The sequence below is a fragment of the Narcine bancroftii genome, chromosome 10 (genome assembly GCF_036971445.1).
Source record: "Narcine bancroftii isolate sNarBan1 chromosome 10, sNarBan1.hap1, whole genome shotgun sequence".
Taxonomy (NCBI): domain Eukaryota; kingdom Metazoa; phylum Chordata; class Chondrichthyes; order Torpediniformes; family Narcinidae; genus Narcine; species Narcine bancroftii.
This window is the reverse complement of record NC_091478.1, coordinates 85,470,012-85,493,480: the sequence shown is the minus strand read 5'-3', so window position 1 is coordinate 85,493,480 and position 23,469 is coordinate 85,470,012. Positions and strand designations below refer to the sequence as shown.

Sequence of the window (23,469 nt, the reverse complement as noted above, 5' to 3'; positions counted from 1 at the left end):
GAAACTATTGGAAGATCGTTTTATCCTGAGATTAAAGTTCATAATACTTTATGAGGGTGGGGTTTGCGGGCGATCGGGTTAGAGAACGACAGTGCGGGGGCATCGGCTCTCGCTGCAGGGCGGCACCTCGGCGGATCAGCGGCCCCGTCACCGTGAATCGTGGGTCAGCCTGCGGCAGGGAGGGGGAGTGGGCTACAGTCCTGGCAAGGTCATGCCCCCCTAAGTTTCTGCCGGACCCCCCTTGACCTGCTGAGTTTCTCCCGGACCCCACTTGACCTGCTGAGATTCTGCCGGACCCCCCTTGACCTGCTGAGTTTCTGCCGGACCCCCCTTGACCTGCTGAGTTTCTCCCGGATCCCCCTTGACCTGTTGAGTTTCTCCCGGACCCCCCTTGACCTGTTGAGTTTCTGCCGGACCCCCCTCGACCTGCTGAGTTTCTCCCGGACCCCCCTTGACCTGCTGAGTTTCTCCCGGACCTCCCTTGACCTGCTGAGTTTCTCCCGGACCCCCCTTGACCTGCTGAGTTTCTCCCGGATCCCCCTTGACCTGTTGAGTTTCTCCCGGACCCCCCTTGACCTGTTGAGTTTCTGCCGGACCCCCCTCGACCTGCTGAGTTTCTCCCGGACCCCCCTTGACCTGCTGAGTTTCTCCCGGACCTCCCTTGACCTGCTGAGTTTCTCACGGACCACCTCCCCTTGACCTTCTGAGTTTCTCCCGGACCCCTCCCCCTTGACCTGCTGAGTTTCTCTCGGACCCCCCTTTGACCTGCTGAGTTTCTCCCTTCTGGTGTTTTTACGAGAACCACAGACTTTCGCTCATACATTGATGAGGGGGATCAAGGGCCAAACATTATCAGGTACCTCTCTGCTGGATAAAGGATACGGTTTAACCCGCTGAGTTTCTCCAGTGTTGGGTTTTCACGAGGTAGAGTCAAAGGGCCGAAGGGCCTGTTTCTGATCTGTAATGTTCTACGGACCCTGCTCTTCTTTCCGTGCCGGTGTCCCAGGACCTTTCCAGGGCAGTCTCCGCGCTCAGGACCGCGCTGGGATCCCGGTCAGCGGTGGAGGAGCAGGTGAGCACGGCTAATCCCGATCCAGCCCACGCCACTCCCGAGATTGGCAGGGGGGTTCCACCCTACCTGCCCGACCAGCCTCGCTCTCCACGTATACTCCAGGCACCCGCCACTGGTCCGGTGGGAAGGCGCAGGGCGGCTGGCGCCCCCATCGCCCAGCGGGGAGCCCCAATCTTCCCTCCGGCATCCTGACTCCATCTGCAGCTCCAAGAAACGCTGTGCCACTGGGGTTCCAGGAGCTGGGAAGCGGCCTTGGCTTCCCCTGACACCGGCCAGGCCGCGCTGCGGTGGGGGGGTGGGCGGGGGGACACAACAGCGTGTTTATAAAACCACCCACCGCTATTTTTCAAGGACCAGGATTTTTCTCTCTCTCTCTCACCCCGGGACACAGTGGTTACTGTGCATGCGCTATACTGGCGCGGCGGCCAGCGGGCCACCTCTAATACATTTTTTATATGATCTTGCGGGCCAAATATAATTATATCGTGGGCCAGAGTTTGACATGTGTGGGTTAGATAGTCAGTCCTTCTCCCTCCCCTGTGCGGAAATGACAAGTACTAGCGGTGAGCGGGAGGTTTGAGCTAGTCGAGTTGTTCTAGTGAACCGGTGTGGACTTGAAAGGCCGACATGGCCTGTTTCTGCTCTGTAAATAGTTATATGGTTACAGAGGGCATGGTGAGCAGAAGAGATTTGCAATGTGTTATTTTTGTAAAGATAGTAGAATGTACTGCCAGGGAAGGTGGTGGAAGCAGATAATACCACAACATTTAAAAGGATTTTAGACAGGCACATAAATAGGCAAAGGATAGAATGATATAGATGATGTGCAGGCAAATAGGATTAGTTAAAATCAGCATCAAGGTCGGCTAAGATGTTGTGATCTGAAGGCCATGTTCCTATGCTGGATGTAACAGTTCAGTGTAATTGTTTCAAAACTGGCCAGTTAACATAATACCACACAAACCTTTTTTTCTCTCTTCACAGATGCTGCCTAACCTAGAGTGTATTTCCAGCATTGTTTACATCAAATTTCCAGCATCTGCAATGTTTTGTAACTGAAAGATCTACAATTTGTTTCTCCCCCTTCTCTATTCATTAATTTCCCCATCTACATCTCCTCCAGAAAATATGCTGCAGTTAACAAGAACTCACTTCTCTCTCAGCCAGCATGACCAGGTCTCACTCAATCTTTTGCTGTCATTCTTGCACAATCCCTTTGTTCTCTCCACATTTTCGGTCTATCCCTTTAATGTTCTTCAATTCTGAGGATCAGTAACAAACTTTTAAAAAATCAACTGCACCACCTCTCTTATTTTTCACATTATGAACCATATCGACCAAAATACACACAAACATTTCCCTCTTGAATATACAGTGTCATTTTCTCCCTTTTTCCACCCCTCCCTTCACACCCCCCCATCCCACCCACTAAACATTCAACATATACAATACATTAAACCCATTAAACAATGTCATCACACAATGAAAATAAACAAGAAAATTGTGTCATCTACTTTTACACACTGGGTCAGTTCATTTCATCTTCTTCTCATTCTGTCACTCATCACAAAAATAATAGACAATATGAAGATGAATTTATATGCCATTATTCTCAAGACTAAAAATTTCTGTTACTGTAAAAAGAATTTCACAACAAAACATTCAGTTCTTTGTAAGTTACTGTAATTTTTGCTTTTATACAAGATGTATAAACTCTTCTGGGAAGAGCTTGTAGCCACTTTGGTAATACTAATTTGAGCCTACTACACTGAATCATGACACAGAAATTTAAATATTATCCAGAGGAGGGGCAGATAAATGCAAGGACTGATGCTCCCCCCTCAGGATGCCCATTTCTCTCGGGCCACCATGCTACACCAAAAGTATATTGATACCTCAAGAGCTTAGGAACAATAATCTTCTGTTAAGTCTGCAAGGTCTAGAGAGGCTAAAGAATTGATTTTTCATTCCAAATCATCATATCATGTGGAGGGAAGCCAAAGGGAACTTGAGTCTGATATGAGGTGATGACATTTGTTGAAAGGGCATACCCCAATTTTCCCTTTCTTTGATGGAAATAAATTAATTTGGGAAAAAAATACATGCTGCGACAACATAAATGACACCTTTGCAATTGTAATCATCAGCTTGTTTTGCACTTAGTCCTTTCACAAACAATGTGTGCCTTGTAAAATTGTTGAATCAGAGCCTTTACTCTTCTGGGAAAACAAGATTCCCTGGTAATCATAATAAAAGGACAGATTTGTGATTTATTTTCTGATTTAGTTCATCAGTTACTGTGTGTAAAGAGTTTTCTACTTTAGAACATATGACTATCAAAATTATTTTCACTTAATTTTTGTTACAAAAAATTCCCTCTTCCCTCTGTAATTTATTAGCCACTGGTGAAAAATAAAATCATTTGTTTCTAAAATAATCAAAGCCTTTAATAAGCACAAAATCTACATTTACAAAAATCAGCTTTAAGCAATTATTATGACCCAGTACTGATAACCTGCATAACCTGTCAAAAGATCACCGCATACAGCTGTAAAAAATCACAAAAGTTTGAGATAAGGAATAAAATTTGATATTAGGTGCAGGGAGGAAGATAGGGAGAAAATAGATAAACATATGAAAGAAACACATTTTATCAACTTTTTTTTTTAAAAGTCACTGAGTATGGGGGAAATCTGATTTGTATGTGGTTTCACCAGGTCAATGGGGTTGACAGTCACAGCCAAGTCCCTCCTTTGTCATGCTTCCTCTAATCTGAAGACATGTAAACGACATCTCAAAATACAGTGCTGCCATATGCAAAGCATTTTCTCTGGCACACTGCACTGTGGGGAGGCATAGTCCATGTCCAGCTCCTTAACTTAGTCCCTTGCCCTTCACTCCACTTCCAGTAAGTCACTGCACTTTAACTTGTCACTCCTTAATACCTTCAAGGACACCTTTCTCCCATGAACCCTAATCCTTGAATCCTAACACTTTCCCTGATATCCCCAGGTTCCAAATCCTTTCCTAATCCAGGAGCCTTGTACATGAGAAAATGTCTCGCAGATGAAGAAAACAACAGTGCTGCATTGAAATATGTCCATTCACATTCTCTGACTGGAGACCATGCAGAAGAGGGGCATGCTGTGTTTACCAAACCAACTGATGCAGTGAACAACATTTTTTTTAATTTTTATTTATTCGTTTAAAACCACACAATAAAACACATAATTAAGGATCATTCAAAACAATACATTTGGTATATAAAAAGGAATGAAAAATATGAAATCCCCTCCTCGCCCATATACAACAAAGAAGAAAAAAACAACAGGATAAGAGACCCTCAACAGAGATCTCTTATAATATACTGAGACATTAAGGAGAAGGGAACGTCAGAACTTCGTTTAAATATTAACATCCATATTTTGTAAATAAGGGCTCCATATCTTCTAAAATATATATTTGTCTCTTAAATTCTCAAGTGGTATACAACTCCGGACTTCAGCAGGCCATCTTTCTATACCCAAATCTATATCAGACTTCCAAGTTATGGCAATACATTTTCTTGCTCTTGCTAAAGCAATTTAAACAAACTTCTTTTGATACATATTCAATTTAAACTTAGGTTCAATATTCTTAATATCACTCAATAAAAATAGCATTGGATCTTGTTGGAATTTAATCCCCATTGTTCATTCCAATAATTTACTAATTTCTAACCAAAAAGATCTAACTTTAGGTCACTGTCAAGTAGAATGCAAAAATGTACCAATTTCCTGTCCACATCTAAAAGATTCTGATTTAATTTTTTAATTTATATGGTCTTAAATATAACTGATGAATAAAATTATATTGCACCAGTCTATATCTCACGTTTAGTGCACTTTTCATATTTTCTCTCCATATCCCAATCTAAGTTCATCTATTTATTTATTCAAATCTACTTCCCATATTTGTCTTGAATTATGGAGCCCTATTTTTCGGGCTTTCTTTTGTATTAACCTATACATCATTGAAATAAATTTCTTTATATTTCCTTTATGTAACAATAATTCTAATTCTGTTCCTACTGGTAATAATGGCTCTTGACCATAATTTTCACAAAAATTTCATAACTTGATCATAACAAAATCTGGTATTTTCAGGTATTTTGAACTTCTCCTTCATTCTATTAAAATAAATAAATTTCCCTGCTTCAAAAACATCTTGTATCTTCTTAATTCTCCGACACTGCCAAATCTTAAAAAAATTATTTCCCACAGAAAAATGGAATCAATCTATTTTGAAATAATGGTGTTTTTCCAGACAATGATCCTCCTCCCCCAATTTTTTTTAAATCAACCATATTCCAAAGCTCAATTAAATGCTTCAATATAGGAATCTCTCTATTCATTATTAAGTGACTTGCTATCTAAATGTTTTGCACCATCAACTAAAAATTTGATTTGTCCATCCTCAATTTAATGGTGACCACAGCTGTTAAATAACAGCAGCGGGTCCCTTTGACATCACTGATAAAATGGTTTAATGTGAGAAAAAACATCCCCCAGGAACTCATCTCCATGCATAACACTGAATTCAATGAGAAATGAGGGTTCAACCAACAGATGATTTTCTAAGAATGCAGCCACTTTGTAACATGGGGATTGCTTGTATTATAAACTTGGGATGTTCCCAATTACTATTTCCTTGTTTACAGGTGCTAATTTTAATCAAAAAGAAAAAAAAAATCACAAATTTAGTTGAAGGTAAACTTAAGAAAATTCACAATGATGAAATCTCCAGGCGTTAAGGTGAATTTTATTCTCAGGGAAGCAAACAAGCTTGACTTTGTGTTACGAGCCCAGAGGACCCCAAAACGCAGCAGCAATAGATATTCACCAAGACAAATGGTTACTTAAACAAATGTTGCTTTTAATTATCTTTAAACATGAAAATAGAATCACATTTTAACTTAACTAACCTAACTTAACCCCCTTCTAATTCTAAGCACAAGTGTATGCAATGTGAGTGTAAATTCAGAAAAGTTCTTTGGTTCACAGTCCTATCTCACTTCTCATTCCTCCACGTTCACTGGTTACAGGCAATTCTTAAACTGTGCACAGAGTTTAAAATTTATAAAGTTCACCAGGCTTTAGTGCTTGAAAGGTAAATGGTTACCGCTCAGGAAGGTTCTTGTTGGTTTTCAGAGAGATTTGTTGTTCATTTTTAATCAGCCACTTCAGTGTCTTGCTAACAAAACTTGCCCATTCAGGATTCTCCAAATGATAACCTCTTTCTTTCAGGTCACCACAGAGTTCCTTTTTATTTCTCTTATTCCAAGTGAAACATTAGACAGCCAGTCCTCTCCTCTTGCATGAACCTCAAGGGCTTTGACCAGGCCGTCTTCCAAATGGCTTTCCAAAAGCTTGCCAGCTTGCCCTATTCCAGTCCCAGCTACTTCTGCTGGCTTTAACACTGTGTGCGTGCGTGTCTCTCTCTCTCTGAGAGAAAGCCTACTTGACTCTATCTACTTGCAAAACCACATGTCTCTCTTAGAACAGCAAGTTCCTCTCCAGACAGAACGCGTCTCCGACAAGCTCTTTCATCTGTTGCCTTTTTGTAAACACAATCCATTAGTGAAGTCTCTTGGGCACTCTCCAAAGCTTTTGCAAAGGCTTTGAGCCCCTGACATGCCTAGCATTAGCAGAGCTCCAGTATTTCAAATAAGATCTGTTTTAAAGTATTTGTATGTAACTTACTCTAACAAACCTTTCCCAATTTATCTCCCAAAAACTTATCGATATACTCTGTCACACTTTGAAAAAAATATAAAACTGCAAATGCCAGAATCTTGAGTGAAAAAAGAGAAGCTGGAGGGACTCAGCTGGTCAGACAACATCCATGGGGGAAATAGTCAGTAATGTTTCAGGATGGATCCCATTATCAAGATTAAAGGTGGAAGGTAATATCAGGGGGGGTTTTTTCACTATATAATTGTTGAGAGAATGAAAAACTTGGTGGCTGCTTTCCAAGCTTTATTCAACTTAGTTGTACAGTTACAATTCAAAAGAAAGGTGTGTTCTAAATTCCAAAAGAGGAGATGAACAATTAAGAATAACTTTGTAATATTACATTCTTCACTTCTTAAAATAAAACACTAGCTGAATCAAGCAATACTTTACAGGACTACTACCATCCATATCGATTAGGTTTTGGTACACGACCAGATCTCCTTATTTCTTGTGGAGCTACTGTTTCATCATTTGCCACATTATAGCATGTCATATCTTCCTCCTCCTCCAGTATTGGTACCACCAGACTTCTTTTATCTTGTTCCACAATGGGAGATGTGGGGATTGCCTTGGCTTCTTGACAAAGTGCCAAGTCACGAACAGACACAGTAGACTCCAGTCCATCTGGTTACCTGATGTTTGCATATGTTGGATTATTGTCAAAGAGTTCAACTTGATCTACAAGTGGTTCATTCTTGTTAACTCCTTACAAACCATCTTTGTAGTATGGGTCCAGGACTCATTAGCCAGGAGGGCAGTGAATTTCGAGAGGAAATTTGCGTTGGAATGCAAAAAAAACTCATTAGGTGTAGTATTTGTTGCTGTATCTCAAAGTACCAGTTTCCAATGATTCTTGGCAAGTTACGTGATCTGAAGGCCAAACAGACTGCCTTCCGTATGATTCCATTGAATCTCTCTTCCTGACTGTTCCTGATTGGGTGGTATGGGGTAGTGTGACTTGTGGCAACCCCCTTCTGGGAGAGATAATCCTTCAGATCCTTAGACACCAAGGTGGTGCCTCAATCAGAGTGTGTGTAGCTTGGCATTCTGCATAGGCTAAATAGCATATTCAGGCATCTGATCACTGTTGTAGCCTGCATACTAGGTCATAGAAAGACAGAGGGGAAACACGAGTATTTATCAACTACTGTAAGTAGATATAGGTTACATGAAGCTTTAGACAAGGGTCTCTTAAAATCAATACTAACCCGTTCCAAAGTTTTTATTGCTTTCATAAGAGTTCCTCCTGGTGGGTGGTTGAACTGAGGCTTTAGTTCAGCACAAACCCTGAATGAAGCATGTCTTTTTGACATCTTCTGTAGAAAAAGAGAGATTCTTTGCTGCAACAAAAGGCAGCAGCTGATTTATTCCTGGATGACAAAGTCCATTATGTATGGAGATAGTAAAGGCTGAACAAGTGTACACCCGACTCAATATGTCAGGGACTACACTCTTTCCCAGTATGGTACTTTATTGTGTACTAAGTGCTGCAAGTTCCAACCTCCATTCATTTTCTTTGAATATTTTATTTAAAATTTTCTCCATACATGTAGTAGTCAAGGAATAATAAAATTAAAATTACAAAAAAAAACAAACTAGAAACTACGTACATGACGGTATATACTGCCCCTCAAAAAACAACCCCACAAACCCTCCCCCCCACCCTGAAGATAATTAATATATAAAAGATATATAAAACAAAAGAAAAAAAATCTTTCAAGATTACACAGAGGAATGCCATCTAACACACAGTTAATCAGAATTCTTTAATACAATTTATTGGAAACTCTCACAGGTCTCAAGGCATAGGAAGCACAGCATTACAAATTAAAACCTAATATTTGATTATATGGGCACCAAATTTGTAAAAACAGGGCATTTATTTCTCAAATTATATGTATTTTTTTTCCCAAAGGAATACAATTTTGAATTTCTGCATTCCATCTTGCCATACCCAAATACATATCTGATTTCCAAGTAACTGCAATTCATTTCCTCACCACCACAAATGCAACTTTAACAAATCCCAATTGATATAATGACAGGTATTTGAAGTGTCACAGATATAAGTGGGGAGGGATTGGACCAGGGGAGAAAAGATTTGTGACACTTCACATGCCTTGCATCCCCTTATTGACTTCAGAATCCACGATCTGGATGTCCAATCCCTTTACACCTCCATTCCCCATGCAGAAGGTCTAAAAGCACTTTGCTTCTTCCTGGACCAAAGACTCGACCAATCACTCTTCCACCTCCCTCTTCTGCCTGGCAGAACTCTAAATAACTTCTCCTTTAACTCATCTCACTTCCTCCAAATCAAGGGAGTAACCATAGGTACCCGCATCAGTTTGTGGAGCAATTCATGATGCAAGCCTACACAGGCAAGACACCTCAACTCCTCCTCCGGTATTTTGACAACTACATCGGGGCTGCCTCATGCATCCGTGATGAGCTTATCAACTTCATTCACTTTGCGGCCAACTTCCACCCTGATCTCAAAATCACCTGGTCCATCTCCGATAACACTCTCGACTTCATGGATCTGTCTCCATCTTGGCAGACAAGCTCTTTCCACCAACATATACTACAAACCCTCCAACTTCCACAACTACCTAGACTACACTTCCTCACACTCTGTCCCCTGCAAGGAATCACTCCATTTCTCTCAATTCCTCTGTCTCTGCTGCATCTGTTCCCAAGATAAGGTCTTCCAGTCCAGATCTTTGGAAATGTCTGCCTTCTTCCTCAAATGTAGCTTCCCTCCACCACTATCGACTCAGCCCTCACTCGCATCCCTTCCATTTCCTGCTCATCTGCCCAGGCCCCCTCTGCCCCTAGATGCAACAAACATAGAATCCCCCTTATCCTCACCTCCATATCCATACATTATTCATCAGAATTTCTGGCATTTACTACAGGATCCCACCACCAAACACTTTTTCCCTTCTCCACCCTTCTCCGTCTTCTGCAGGGACCACTCCCTTATGAACTCATCCCTCCCCAGCCATCGGACCCCAGCACAGGTGCGCCCATACCTCCTCCCTAACCACAGTCCACAGCGCCAAACAGGCCCTTCAAGTGAAGCAATTCTTTGTGACATTCTCTTATATCGAAGAGACTGGTTACAGACTGGTAAATTGCTTCACTCAGCGCTCCTACTCTGTTCGCAGTAACAGCGACATCCTAGTAGCCAACCATTTCAATCCCACACTCATATGTCTGTCCTTGGCCTTGTGTACTATCCCAACCAGACTACCCACAAATTGGATCAACACCTTATTTTCCATCTGGGCACTCTCTAGCCAGCTGGCATTAACATTGGCTCTCTTGCTTTCCACCAAATCTGCTCACCCTTTCTTTTCCCTTCCCTTTCTTTCCAGTTCTTCCACCCACCTAGCCATCCCTCCTCCCCCCTCATTGCTGCTGTCCCCTCCCTCTTTTCTCCACCTATCATCTCCTGGCTTTCCCCCCCCGCCCCCAACTCTTTTGTTTGGACACCTGCCGGCATTTTCTCATACTTTCTTGAAGGACTCAAGCCCGAAACATTGGTTATTTATCTTTAACTTTACGACACTGTTTAACCCGCTGAGCTTCTCCAGCATTTTGTTTTTTTTACTTTGACCACAGTGTCTATGAATTTTTGTGATTTACTTCACACCACCTAGGAAATGCTTTGTTCTTGCTCTGCCATCAGTAAAGAGGGACAGGTGTCTCATTCCTACAGGTGAAGGAATAGTTGCTACCCCCTCCACCATCAAACTCTTAAAAAACACTCAATTAGAGACTGAATTAAAGATTCCTACTTTGTTCATTATTTATGACTGCACATTTATTTTTCTGTATTTGCAGTTTGCTTCTTTTGCTAATATTTTCTTTATTTTTTATAATTTCTTTCTTCTTGAGTACAGTTCAAAGTTACCAATAATTAGCAATTCTGTCAGACCTGCAGGGAAAAAAAATCTCAGGGTGTATGTTGTCATGTATGCAAGTACACTGACGGTAAATTTGAACTTTACCTCTTGTGAAAAATATTGTTATTTTAAAAACATTTCTTACAAATTATGATCTTTTCTTGTTTTAATTATTTTTAAGTAATCCAAATTCATTGTGACTGAAACCAATTAAAATGGTCTTTGGAAAAGTTAAAAAGTCCAAATCCAAGTGGCATCCATTAAGGGTGCTTCCATTTCTAATTGTTTCCCTGGCTCATGATGAAAAACTTCAGCTTATTACCTGGTGATACCCAATGCCAGCATTCCCAGTAGACTGGCAAGCTGTGACCACATTCTGGAGAGAATTATGTTATTTGTGTCCTGGACACCACGATTTTGTGGACTGTATACTTTAAAGGCACAGATGGAGCACATTTGGTAGCCGAAACAAGGAATATTGTACTGTAAAATAGCATTGCAGCAAGATGTCAGTTCTCTGATGTAGATCAGCAGGAAAACATGGGTACTTTCAGGATCCATGCAAACTTCCGTCCATCTACACGTGGCAGTGCCAGCAGTTTTACCTCATTATGAAGTATCACTTCTATTCACGTATCTTAAGGAGGTCTGGGAGCACTTGTGTACATCAGGAATCAGTGCTGCGTCCACTGTTTATTTTCTATGTTAATGTTTTGCATGACAATACTTAATAAGTTTGTGGATGACATCAAGAATGGTACAATATTGGACAGTGAAGAAGGTTATATAAGATTAAATCAGGATTGAAATGAACTTGGAAAGTGGGCCAAGGAATGACAAATAGAATTTAACTCAGACAAGTGCAAGGAATTGCACTTTAGCTAGTTATATTAGGAATTTTAGAGAACAGACTTTGGGATACAGGTGCTTAGTTCTATGAAAGTGGTGACACAGGTGGATAGGGAAGTGAAGAACGTGTTTGGCACACTTGACTTCATCAGCCAAGAAACAGGGTACAGGAGCAGGGATATCACACGACACCTAAATAAGAAGCTGATGAGACTGCATTTGGAGTATTATGCACAGTTTTGGTCACCCAGCTAGGAAGATAGAAGTGGGGACAATTATAACATTCAAAAGGCATTTAGATGGGTACTTGAATTTGGAAGTTTTTGCAGGATATGGACCGAATATAGGCAAATGAGACCACGAACCTATCTTAATTGGCGGGACGGCAGTGAAGGAGGTTAGTACCTTAAAGTTTCTAGGAGGCCACATATCGGAGGACCTTTCCTAGAGCCAGCACAATGAGACAACTACGAAGAAGGTGCACCAATGCCTCAACTTTTGAAGTCTGAGGAGATTTGGCATGTTGTCAAATATTGTATCGAATTTTTTCAGATGTAATGCAGAAAGTATATTGACTGTGACATCACAGCCAGTTGTGGAAACTTTAGTACCCAAGAACACAGAAGACTGCAGAAAGTGGAAAACCTAGCTAAGTCCATCATGAGCACTGAGCTCCCATCCACTGAAAATTGCTGTGAAGTGCAGCTGTGAAATTCAGCCAACATCATAATGGATCCCCAGAACCTTTTTTCACAATCTCTTGCTGCAACCTTCAGGCAAAAAGTTCAAAACCTGAAGTCTGGCTCCTCTTGTTTTAAGAACAATTTCTTTTTCAATAGTTATCAGGCTCTGAACCTTGCCATACTACCCCAACCCTAATCACAAAATACTCTAGAACAACAGAACATCTTTCTACATTCGTGAAATTTCCCTTTCCTCCTTCCACTGACCCCCCCCCCCCACCCCCGCGCCCTAACTAACAGCGACTGTGTGTATTCTTTTCTTTATCATCTCTTTTTTTGTTTCATGCCATATAATGATTATTTTAATTTGCGTACCTGTGTGGCTACACAAGAATTTTGGTGTATCTGTACATTGTATTAATGTATATTTCAACAAAATCTCACATCGTGTCCATACGATACCAGAGATAGATTATCTATTATTACAAAAAGCTATTTATAAGTTTACAATAAGGCCATTGATAACATTCCCAAATGTTTTCAAATACTTGCTTTCCTTTATGTAATAGAATTCTATGTAACAGATATTATATTTGCTCCCTGCCCTCCTGTGTCATAATGAGAAAATGAAACCTAACACAAGCTGCTGTTTTGAGGCTTTAATGGTGTTATGGCATATAATTTACTTTCTCACCAACACAAGTTAGTGGTTTTGAGAAATTTATTACAAAACCTCCATACTGTCCTCCATTACCATAGCCCTACCTAGCATCACAACCTATAATTATTCTAACTTGGGTCACATAAAACACGATAAACAAATGAATGCATAGACACCTTGACAGCATGGTCACGTAATTTACGCTACTGGTAGTACACAAATTAAAAGGAAATTTGCTAAGATTCTCTCTCTGCCACTGCAGATGTCAGTAATGCTACCCAAGAGAGCAGCTCACGTGTACTTTCAAGACAGATTTTAGCAAGGACATTAAGTTTAAAGGAACCCAAGAAAACAAAAATTAAAGACATTTTACGGTAATTAACAGCGATTTCCCCAGGACCCTTTTTCATCCATTTAATTTGCATTGGCACCTTCTGCTTCTATGCTAATTCAAAAATACTTTAATTGGATACTTTAAAAAAAATACAGAAAATTCCATCATTTCCAGTCAGTCTCTGCAGACATTTCCGAAAGGTACACCCAGCTTGTTCAACATAAATGTAAGCAAACACATCTAATAATGACCTCTCTGCTACTGAAAAAGCATTGTTGTTCCTGTAATTAACCACATGAAGATCTAAGTGCAAGGAAATTAAATCTATTTACACACAGTAATCTTCTTGATGAAGCTAAAGCTATGCAGGGAAACTCTTAATTAACCCTGAAGTGTTTTATGTTTCTTTGCACTGCCATTTCTTCATCAGCAGATAATACAATATTTTATTAATACAATATTTATTTACATCCAAAAAACATAATCACCTGCCACATAATTTATAATAGGCCAGATATTCAATATTTCCAAGGGGCTAAGTTCAGAGAGTTGCAAAAGAACCTTTTGCAAAGGCAAAGTGTGGGAGGTGAGGTTCGTTTCTAAAGTTCAAAATTGTACACTGAAAAGAATAAAGAAAAAAAAAAAGAGTACTTTAAAAGGGGAGAAAATGACACTGTGTATATTCAAGAGGGAAATGTTTATGTGTATTTTGGTCAATATGGTTCACAGTGTGAAAAATAAAAAATGTAAAAAAAAAAGAAAAGAATAAAGAACGTTCTCTCAAAGAAAATCTGGATATTGTGAAAGAGTGGAGAGATTAACGATTCAAACTTCTCCAAAAGCTGCACAAAGATTGAAACTCAAATGGAATTCTTTCCTTCATTTCAAGACCAATTTACAAATGGGGTAGAAGTCAAAGTTCCACTAGGCTCTGGTAAGAATGGATCAGAAATAAAGTTCAGATTTATTGTTAGAATGATATCACATTCAACACTGAGATTCTTTTTCTTGCAGGCCCGGCAGAATTTCTACGTATCATTAGTGCAAAAAAAAACTGTACTCAAGAAAAGATATGTATACAAAAGAGAGAAATGTAAACAAATAAAGAAATGCAAACAAAGTAATATGCAATACAGAAAGAATATTCAGTAATAAATAAGAGTCCTTCAATAAGTCTCTAATTTAGTTCGCTGTTTAGGATCCTGATGACGGAGAGGTAGCAACTGTTCCTGGAACACGTCTTGTGGCCCCTATACCGATTTCCTATGGCAGCATTTCATGTAGTTTTTCTTGATGGTGGAGAGAGATTTGCCTGTGATGCTTTAGTTGCCCATTCAGAGCCAGCTCTTCAGCGCTTGACGTCCTGCTTTGCGGAAACTGCCAAAATGTTTGGCCTGGAAGTCAGCCTGAAGAAAACTGAGGTCCTCCATCAGCCAGCTCCCCACCATGACTACCAGCCCCCCCACATCTCCATCGGGCACACAAAACTCAAAACGGTCAACCAGTTTACCTATCTCGGCTGCACCATTTCATCAGATGCAAGGATCGACAATGAGATAGACAACAGACTCGCCAAGGCAAATAGCGCCTTTGGAAGACTACACAAAAGAGTCTGGAAAAACAACCAACTGAAAAACCTCACAAAGATAAGCGTATACAGAGCCGTTGTCATACCCACACTCCTGTTCGGCTCCGAATCATGGGTCCTCTACCGGCACCACCTACGGCTCCTAGAACGCTTCCACCAGCGTTGTCTCCGCTCCATCCTCAACATCCATTGGAGCGCTTACACCCCTAACGTCGAAGTACTCGAGATGGCAGAGGTCGACAGCATCGAGTCCACGCTTATGAAGATCCAGCTGCGCTGGATGGGTCACGTCTCCAGAATGGAGGACCATCGCCTTCCCAAGATCGTATTATATGGCGAGCTCTCCACTGGCCACCGTGACAGAGGTGCACCAAAGAAAAGGTACAAGGACTGCCTAAAGAAATCTCTTGGTGCCTGCCACATTGACCACCGCCAGTGGGCTGGTAACGCCTCAAACCGTGCATCTTGGCGCCTCACAGTTTGGCGGGCAGCAACCTCCTTTGAAGAAGACCGCAGAGCCCACCTCACTGACAAAAGGCAAAGGAGGAAAAACCCAACACCCAACCCCAACCAACCAATTTTCCCTTGCAACCGCTGCAATCGTGTCTGCCTGTCCCGCATCGGACTTGTCAGCCACAAACGAGCCTGCAGCTGACGTGGACTTTTTACCCCCTCCATAAATCTTCGTCCGCGAAGCCAAGCCAAAGAAGGAGAGAGATTTGCCTGTGATGTACTGGGCTGTGCCCACTACCTTTTGCAGGGCTTTGCGCTCGTAGGTATTGGTGCCCAAACCAGGTCATGGTGTAGCCAAGTCATCACATTTTCTACTCCACATTTGTAGAAGTTTGCCAAGGTTTTCGATGTCATACAAAGCCTCCACAAAGTTGGTCAGTGCAAGTTTTCAGTGCTCGACTAGGTACTCCTTCCAGACCAGTGCTTTCCTTGGATTCGCTCTCCTGAAGGCAGCCCGTACATACATTTGGCATATAGAACATTTAGTTCTGAATTTGGAAAGGGTTCAGTGTGGATCACAAGAATAATAATACTAAGTGAGAAAGGTTTAACTGTAAGGACAAGTTACATTAACCTGGTTTGTACAATTAAATATGATTATGGCCTGGCAAAGAATCAAAGAACTTTCTAATGAGCAGGACCACAATCATTGGTGACAACCAGGATAATCCCCAATCTTAGTGCCTCACAAGACTACGTTCTCAAACCCTTATAATATTCTAACTATGTGGCCAAATACTGCTCTAACTCCATTTACAAATTTGCAGATTACACCACCATAGTTGGCTGGATCTCAAACATTGTGAGATGTTACCAGAAGGAGTTAGAAAATGTAGTAGCATGGTGTCAGGACAACACCTCTCTCTTGATGTCAATAAAAAAGGAGCTGGCCATCGACTTCAGAAAGTGGAATGGAGTTACAGGGAAAGGTCAGAGGTGGAAGCCGGGTAACTGTGAGAGTCAAAGAGGTCAGCAGAAAGTACTTCTCCATTTCACCCTGCCCTTAAATTCATAGTCTGTCTGTCTCTCCCCTTTCTTGATCTCTCTGTCTCCATCTCTGGAGACAGACTAACTGCCAATATCTTTTGCAGAACCACTCACATTTATCTAGATGACACCTCTTCTCACGGACTCTCTTGTTAGGATGCCATTTCATTCTCTCAGTTCTTCCGTCTCATCCGCATCCTTCCTATTCAAGTTCCCATGACGAGGTTTTCCACTGCATGATATCTAACATTCAGTAAATGTGACTTCCCTTATATCGTTATCAATGCAGCCCTCACCTGCCTCTCCTCCCTTTCCCACATATCTATACTCACCCCATTCCCCCTCCCTGATAGACAGGAATAGGGTTCCCCTCATCTTCACTACCACCCCAAGAACCTCCACATCTACATATTATTCTCTGCAATTTGTCACCTTCAATGGGATCTCACCATCACTCATCTTCCCCTCCCCTCTTTACTTTCCCCAGGGGTTGCTGCCTTTACAACTCCCTTATCCACTCATCCTTCTCCTGAATTACTCCTGCAACCACCTCCTCTCTCACTACCATCCACGGTCCCAAATAGTTCTTCCAAGTGGGGCAGTACTTCTACAAATCTATAGGGGTCATTTGCTGTATCCAGTGCAGCCTCCTCAGATTCAAGGAGACCAGACAGATTTGGGTGTGTGTGGGAGGGAGGGCGGGGGGGGAAGAGGGGAGTGCGTCGGGGAAAGAGGGGAGGGTGGGGGGAAGAGGGGAGTGCGTCGGGGAAAGAGGGGAGGGCGGGGGGAAGAGGGGAGGGCGGGGGGAAGAGGGGAGGGCGGGGGGAAGAGGGGAGGGCGGGGGGAAGAGGGGAGGGCGGGGGGAAGAGGGGAGGGCGGGGGGAAGAGGGGAGGGCGGGGGGAAGAGGGGAGGGCGGGGGGAAGAGGGGAGGGCGGGGGGGAAGAGGGGAGGGCGGGGGGGAAGAGGGGAGGGCGGGGGGGAAGAGGGGAGGGCGGGGGGGAAGAGGGGAGGGCGGGGGGGTGGGAAAATCACATTGGTAATCCTCTTAATTCCATCCACCACAACAGCTTGCATCTCCTACTAGTTAGTCATATTAATTCTACTTCCCATTCCCATATTGACATGACTGTCCATGGCTCAATTTAATCCCAAATTCAGACCACATGCAAATTAAAAGAACATCTTGTATTCTACCTTGTCATTTTTGAAACAGACAATATCAACATCGACCTCCAATGCCCTGTAACCTTCCTTGCTTTCCCTGATTCCTCTAGCCCCATTCCTCCTCCTCTTTTCCTTTCTTTGGCATAATCGCCTTCAAAAATCAAAGTATTGAGTATATGAGTTGGGATGTTATGATAAAATTGTATAAGACATTGGTGAGGCTAAATTTGAAGTATTTTGTGCGGTTTTGGTCACCGAACTACAGCAAAGCTATCAATAATATAGAGGTAGTACAGGGATGATTTTTCCCAAACTTCAGGAACTGAGTTACAGGGAAAGGTTAAATAGGTTAGGACATTATGTCCTGGAGCATAGAAAAACAAGGGGAGATTTGATGGAGATATTTAAAATTATGAAGGGGATAGACAGAGCAAATATAGGAAGGCTTTTGCAAATATAGGAAAGCTTTTGCTACTGAGGGTAGGTGATATACAAACCAGAGGACATGGGTTAAGGGGAAAGGCTTAGGGGGAACATGAGGGGGATCTTCACACAAAGAGGGTGGGAGTGTAGAACGAGCTACTAGCTTAAGTGGTGAATGCAGGCTCATTGTTAACACTTAGGAAGAATTTGGACAGGTACATGGAGGTATGGAGGGTTCAGCACAAACTAGAAGGGCCAAAGGTGCCTGTTTCTGTGCTGTCATGTTCTATGGTTATTTTCCTCCCCACTCTCTCCACTGCCATCATTCACATCTTCCTTTCTCCCTTCATGCCATTAACTACAGTCCTCCTATCAGAGTGCATTTTCCTCAGCCCTATGCCTCTTCCTCTCACTCCCAAGCTTCTTACTTTTTTGCATTTCTTGTCCTTCCCAAATACAGTTGCATATCACCTGTCAGCCTATACTTCTCTCCCACCCCACATCCATCTGCCCTCTTTCCTGCCAGTCACGATGAAAACTTTCAGCCCAAAGTGTTCACTGTCTATTGCCTTACATGCATGCTGCCTGACCCGCTGAGTTCCTCCAGTATTTTGTATACTTTCTTGCTTGCCTGGAGGGACTTGTGATCTCATGTCAGGACAACCATCAATGTCAGCAGGACCAAAGAGCTAGTGAAAGACTTCTGGAGAAAGGGTAGAACTCACTCTCCAATCCAAATCAACTGTGCTCAGGTTGAGCTGGTAGACAGGTTTAAATTCCTCGGGGTAAACATCTCAAATAACTTGTCCTGGTCCACCCATGTCGGTACAATGGCCAAGAAAGCACACCAGCCTTTTGACCTCCTCTGAAGCCTGAGGAAATTTGACACAAGTGCAAGACTGAAAATATCCTCTCTGGGTTTGTCACTGTGGCATGGGAACAGATCTAGCCAAGACTGCAAGAAACTGAAGAAGATTGTGAGTGTGGCTCATTCCATCATACACATCCCCCTCTCCTCCATCTATTCCACCTCTAACTCCCACGGCCTTAAAAAGCAGCTGACATATTAAAAGACTCATCCCACCCATGCCACATTCTTTTCACCCCTCCTCAAGTTAGGAAGAAGATTCACAAGTGTGAGATCATTCACAACCAGACTGAAGGACAGTTTCTTTCCCAACATAATCAGACTCATCAATTAACCTTAAAATAGTGAAATTATGTTGCCTTTGCTACATAACAATTGATTTTTCACTGTAACTCAGCATTTTTGTAGTGTCTTACTTGCTGTATCATGAATGTCTAATGGTCTGCTCACAAAATAACATATCACTGTATTTTCAATACATGCAACAATAATTAATTGAGATTAAGATTAATATCCAAAAAAAATGGCAATTATAAAACATACATCTGCCTGTGAAACTTGTGCAAATGTACAATTCACTTCAAGCTTGTCCATCCATGGTTGCATCCAAGGAGTGAAAATCTGCACATTTTTAACTCCAAGATATAATAATAGACCAAATATAAACCCTGTATTTTAGAACAAAGAAGCACACAGCAGTAACGTGCAATACTAAGTGAAAACAAGCTGATAACCAGCTCAAAGCTTGTAATGCCTCATAAGCAGATGCCATTTGACCAAATGTTCATTGACCCTTTAATGATCCAGGGCAAAACAGAGTAGACAATAGAAGTCATACAAACTTCATCATGGGCTACCCATGAATTGGACGAGCTACACCTAATATTTTGTCTTGGCACTGTTTCGAGCCCACTGTTCCTCCCTTTCCCTGTCCATTCACAGAGCTATTTCCCTCCCCCCAATTTCTCTTGTGCCTTTCCTCCCATATCCACCCACTATCCCTTGCCTGTGAGCCTGTGCCCCTCCCCCCCACAACATGTTATTCAGACACCTACCTACATTTTGCTCATACCTTGATAAAGGCTCGAGCCCAAAAAGTTGGTTACAAATCTTTACCTTTGCTATCTAAAGTACTCTGTTTGATCAAATAAGTTTCTCCAGCATTTGTTTTTACTTCAAGCACAGTGCTGGCAGACTTTACTCCAGGCTAAAGCAGGGTTCTTCTCAACATGCTTTGACGCAGCTTTCCTTTGGAGTAGCAACGTAACATATTCATCAGAAGATTAAAAATCTCTTGGGATATACATAATTGGGGCAAACAAGGTTATTTGTAAACTCCAGCCAGAAGATGCTGATGAATGCTGATGCAGAGTTTGGTCACGTGCTAAATTTGCTCAGGCTGAAGAAAGCGACCATCAAGACTACTTGCCCCTTTAACCTTCTTAAGGTGTTTGGGGATGACATCAGTGCACCACATGATGACAATAAACCAAAACCAAATGCAGGAGGAATTCAGCAGGTCAGGCAACATCTGTGGAGGCACAGGGATAGTCGACATTTCAGGCATGTTGGCAGGGTCTCAACCAAAATTTTGACAAGCCTTCTTTGTCTTCACAGATGCTGCCTGACCCAGAGTTTCTCCAGAAATTTGCTTTTTGCTCCAGATTCCATAAGCTGCAGCCATGACATGCCAATATTACATGTATTTCTGCACAAATTCTTAACTTTATACAGCATCTCAGAGTCCTCCTCTGGGTTGAATACTGCTTCAACAAAATTAGTATCATGCATATTTAAACCATTTTTAAGTGGACCCAAGCTTAAGCTTGAAGTTCATTTACGCGTAATGTACTCTTATTTTTAGTATTTTTTATCCCCCTTGTAGCATACAAGCATACTCAAGTTACACTATGTGTAATAGGGATCGCAACAATTGGATCGTCATAATAAGATATTGGGTTCAGAAAGGTTCTTCTGGCAGAAAATCCACCCCCTTTACCAGGTATGGCCTTTGAGTTCTTCTCCACTATAATTGCCTCATGGCCTATTGAATCATTCAATTGAACTAACACTACCTAAGAATAAAATAAGATCGACCATTGGGCATCAACATGGGAATTGGATTCAAATACAGCAAAGTTGCTCCCAATCAAGTTAACCTTCCGAAATATATCTGGGGTCTGGCATCTAAATTGAGAGAACATTCTCACTAGCCCGTCAAACAGTAACCTAAAATAGTTGTGCTCAAGAGAATCACATCTGAGAGCCAACAATCCAAACACTCCCATCATTTTACCAAGATATTTCCTGCTCCATTCATTGGACTTGCTGTAGCCTTGGACACTTTCAACATGGTCTTCAGAACCCACAGAGTTTCAAGCTGAAACATGGGCAAGGAAACCTGCTATTGATTACCATCTGCAATGCTTCTCCATGTTGAACAAAGCTCAAAAACACTGAGAAGTGGGGGCACAAAATGTATAACATCAAATTTGCACATTGTACTGAAAGATCTATACATGTCAAATATTGCTTTTGACCAGGCACTCTTATTGTCACTCAAGATCTAAGCATTGCTGCCTTCACATTTCAATTATTACATCCTTCCCCTCCCCAACTAATTTGTCAGCTGCAGAAAGAGTCCAAATATTCCAAGATCATGCTTGCTAAAAAAGTGTGTATTCATTGAAAATGCTAAGTGTACTGCTGCTGTACCAAGTCAAGAACAGCTTTCACTATCTGCAGCATGGTGAAGAGGTCACAAATATAATAAAGTGAGAATGATTCAATTATTTCCAGCACTTTCAATTATCATTAACATAACTTTGAACAACACTAATTGAATAACTCACAAGCAACTCTTGGGGTTCAAATATTAATATTTAATTGAACAGTGCTGTATCTCATTCTTATCAAGACAGATTTTGTTTAAAATTATCTAATGGAAAAAAATTATAATTTTATCTAATATGCTGGTCATTTAGAAACAACATGCCAGAGAAGATAATACAATACATCATATAGTATCTGAATTTCTAAAATATTTCGCACTGTACATACTATCAGTCCGTTCACCCTCACAGACAAACTAGCATAAAGAAATAGGACACAAACAATTGGTGCTAATTTTTGTTTATAAACCCAGTGTTGTGATAATTGCTTATACATTAATTAAATTATTCTAAAAGATAGCTTTTAAATGGTTTCTTCAGAATGAGTATAGCAAATTGTGATAAGAATGGTTACAATTTCCTTTAAAAACTTTTTTGGATATCAGCCATGGATTGTCAAAGAAGCTCAATACCAACCGAGTAGATTACTTTAACAAAAGTAAACGTTTGCTCCAAAATATCTTGCTTTGGATTTCAATCACATACACATCATTCAAATTCAATCATAATCTTATAAAATTTTAAGAAATTTGAGCTATGTCCTCATTCTGCAAGCTGGTATTTTGCCTCAAGATTGTTTGGCAGCAATTTGAATGCACTAAAAACATACCCACTCCAAACCTTGAACTCTAATGAATATCCCCCATCCCCAACCTACGTCAAACAATACTATTTCAGTCATAAAAGAAAATACGCATCAACGATTTCCTTACAATTAGTCCTCCATATGGGTATATATGCTAAAGCATTGTTTTCAGTTGCACACAGATAATTTCTTCTGCTATATCCATATTGCATTATTAATTATTAGTTCTAAAATATTACATTCTCTCCATTTTTTGTATTCTTTGAACAGTCTTAGATTTTTAAACTGTTTCCCCAAACTCACATTCCACCTTAAGCAATCCCTATGCCATTGGTGCTCTGTGATGTCAGGGATTGCTTAAGGTGGTATGTGAGTGGAAAGAAAAAGTTTGAAAACCACTATTTTAATCATTCCTAATTGACTCGTTATGTGCAGGTTTCAAAACTCCAAAGGAAATAGGCCAATGACAACTTTTCTCAAGCAAAATATTTCGGTAACAGTTGGATCTAAAGCAGTGGTTATCAACCTTGCCTTCCCACTCATATATCACCTTAAGCAATCCCTTACTAATCAAAGCACCTATGGTATAGGGATTGCACAAGGTGGAATGGGAGTTTAGAGGGGCAGTTTGAAAATCATTGCTGTAAAGGAACTGAGAATATTTAAAAAATTTGAATGTCATCAGGTCTTTCGTGAGATCAGATTGTCACATGGCACCATCAAACAAATTACTTAGCAATCCAGTTTCTTGAGTTCCTCCACAACTAATGAGATAAAGAATTATATCAAAGAAACAATTCAATTAAAACTAGAGCCAAGATACCTTTGAATAAAACTTTATAAAAAGAATGGATAGTATCAATCCTGCCAAGAGAGATAGAGTATCAAAATGTAGCGTAGTGGATAAACTGTTAAATTATTGAAGCAATGCTGTCCCAACAGGAGGTTTCCAACATTCTGAGAAATCATCCAATTGTAGATTTCAACAGGGCATTGATATTTTAGAGCAGCTATTTTCAACTGGGGCCAGAGAGCCCCCCTGGGCGGGGAGAGGGAAAGAGACTAAAATCATAAAAAGTTTTTTTTTAAATGTAGTCAGTACAAGAAAAACAGAAGAAACAACTAAACTTCACTGCTTCACAGGGAAGAAGACCCATAAACTTT

General features: G+C 41.2%; 1 protein-coding gene across 6 annotated transcripts in view; it reads right to left on the bottom strand.

Annotated features, from left to right (window-relative positions):
* znf423 (zinc finger protein 423) overlaps positions 1 to 23,469 on the bottom strand; it is a 403,631-nt gene that overhangs the window by 302,740 nt on the left and 77,422 nt on the right. The gene's annotated exons all lie outside the window — the stretch shown is intronic.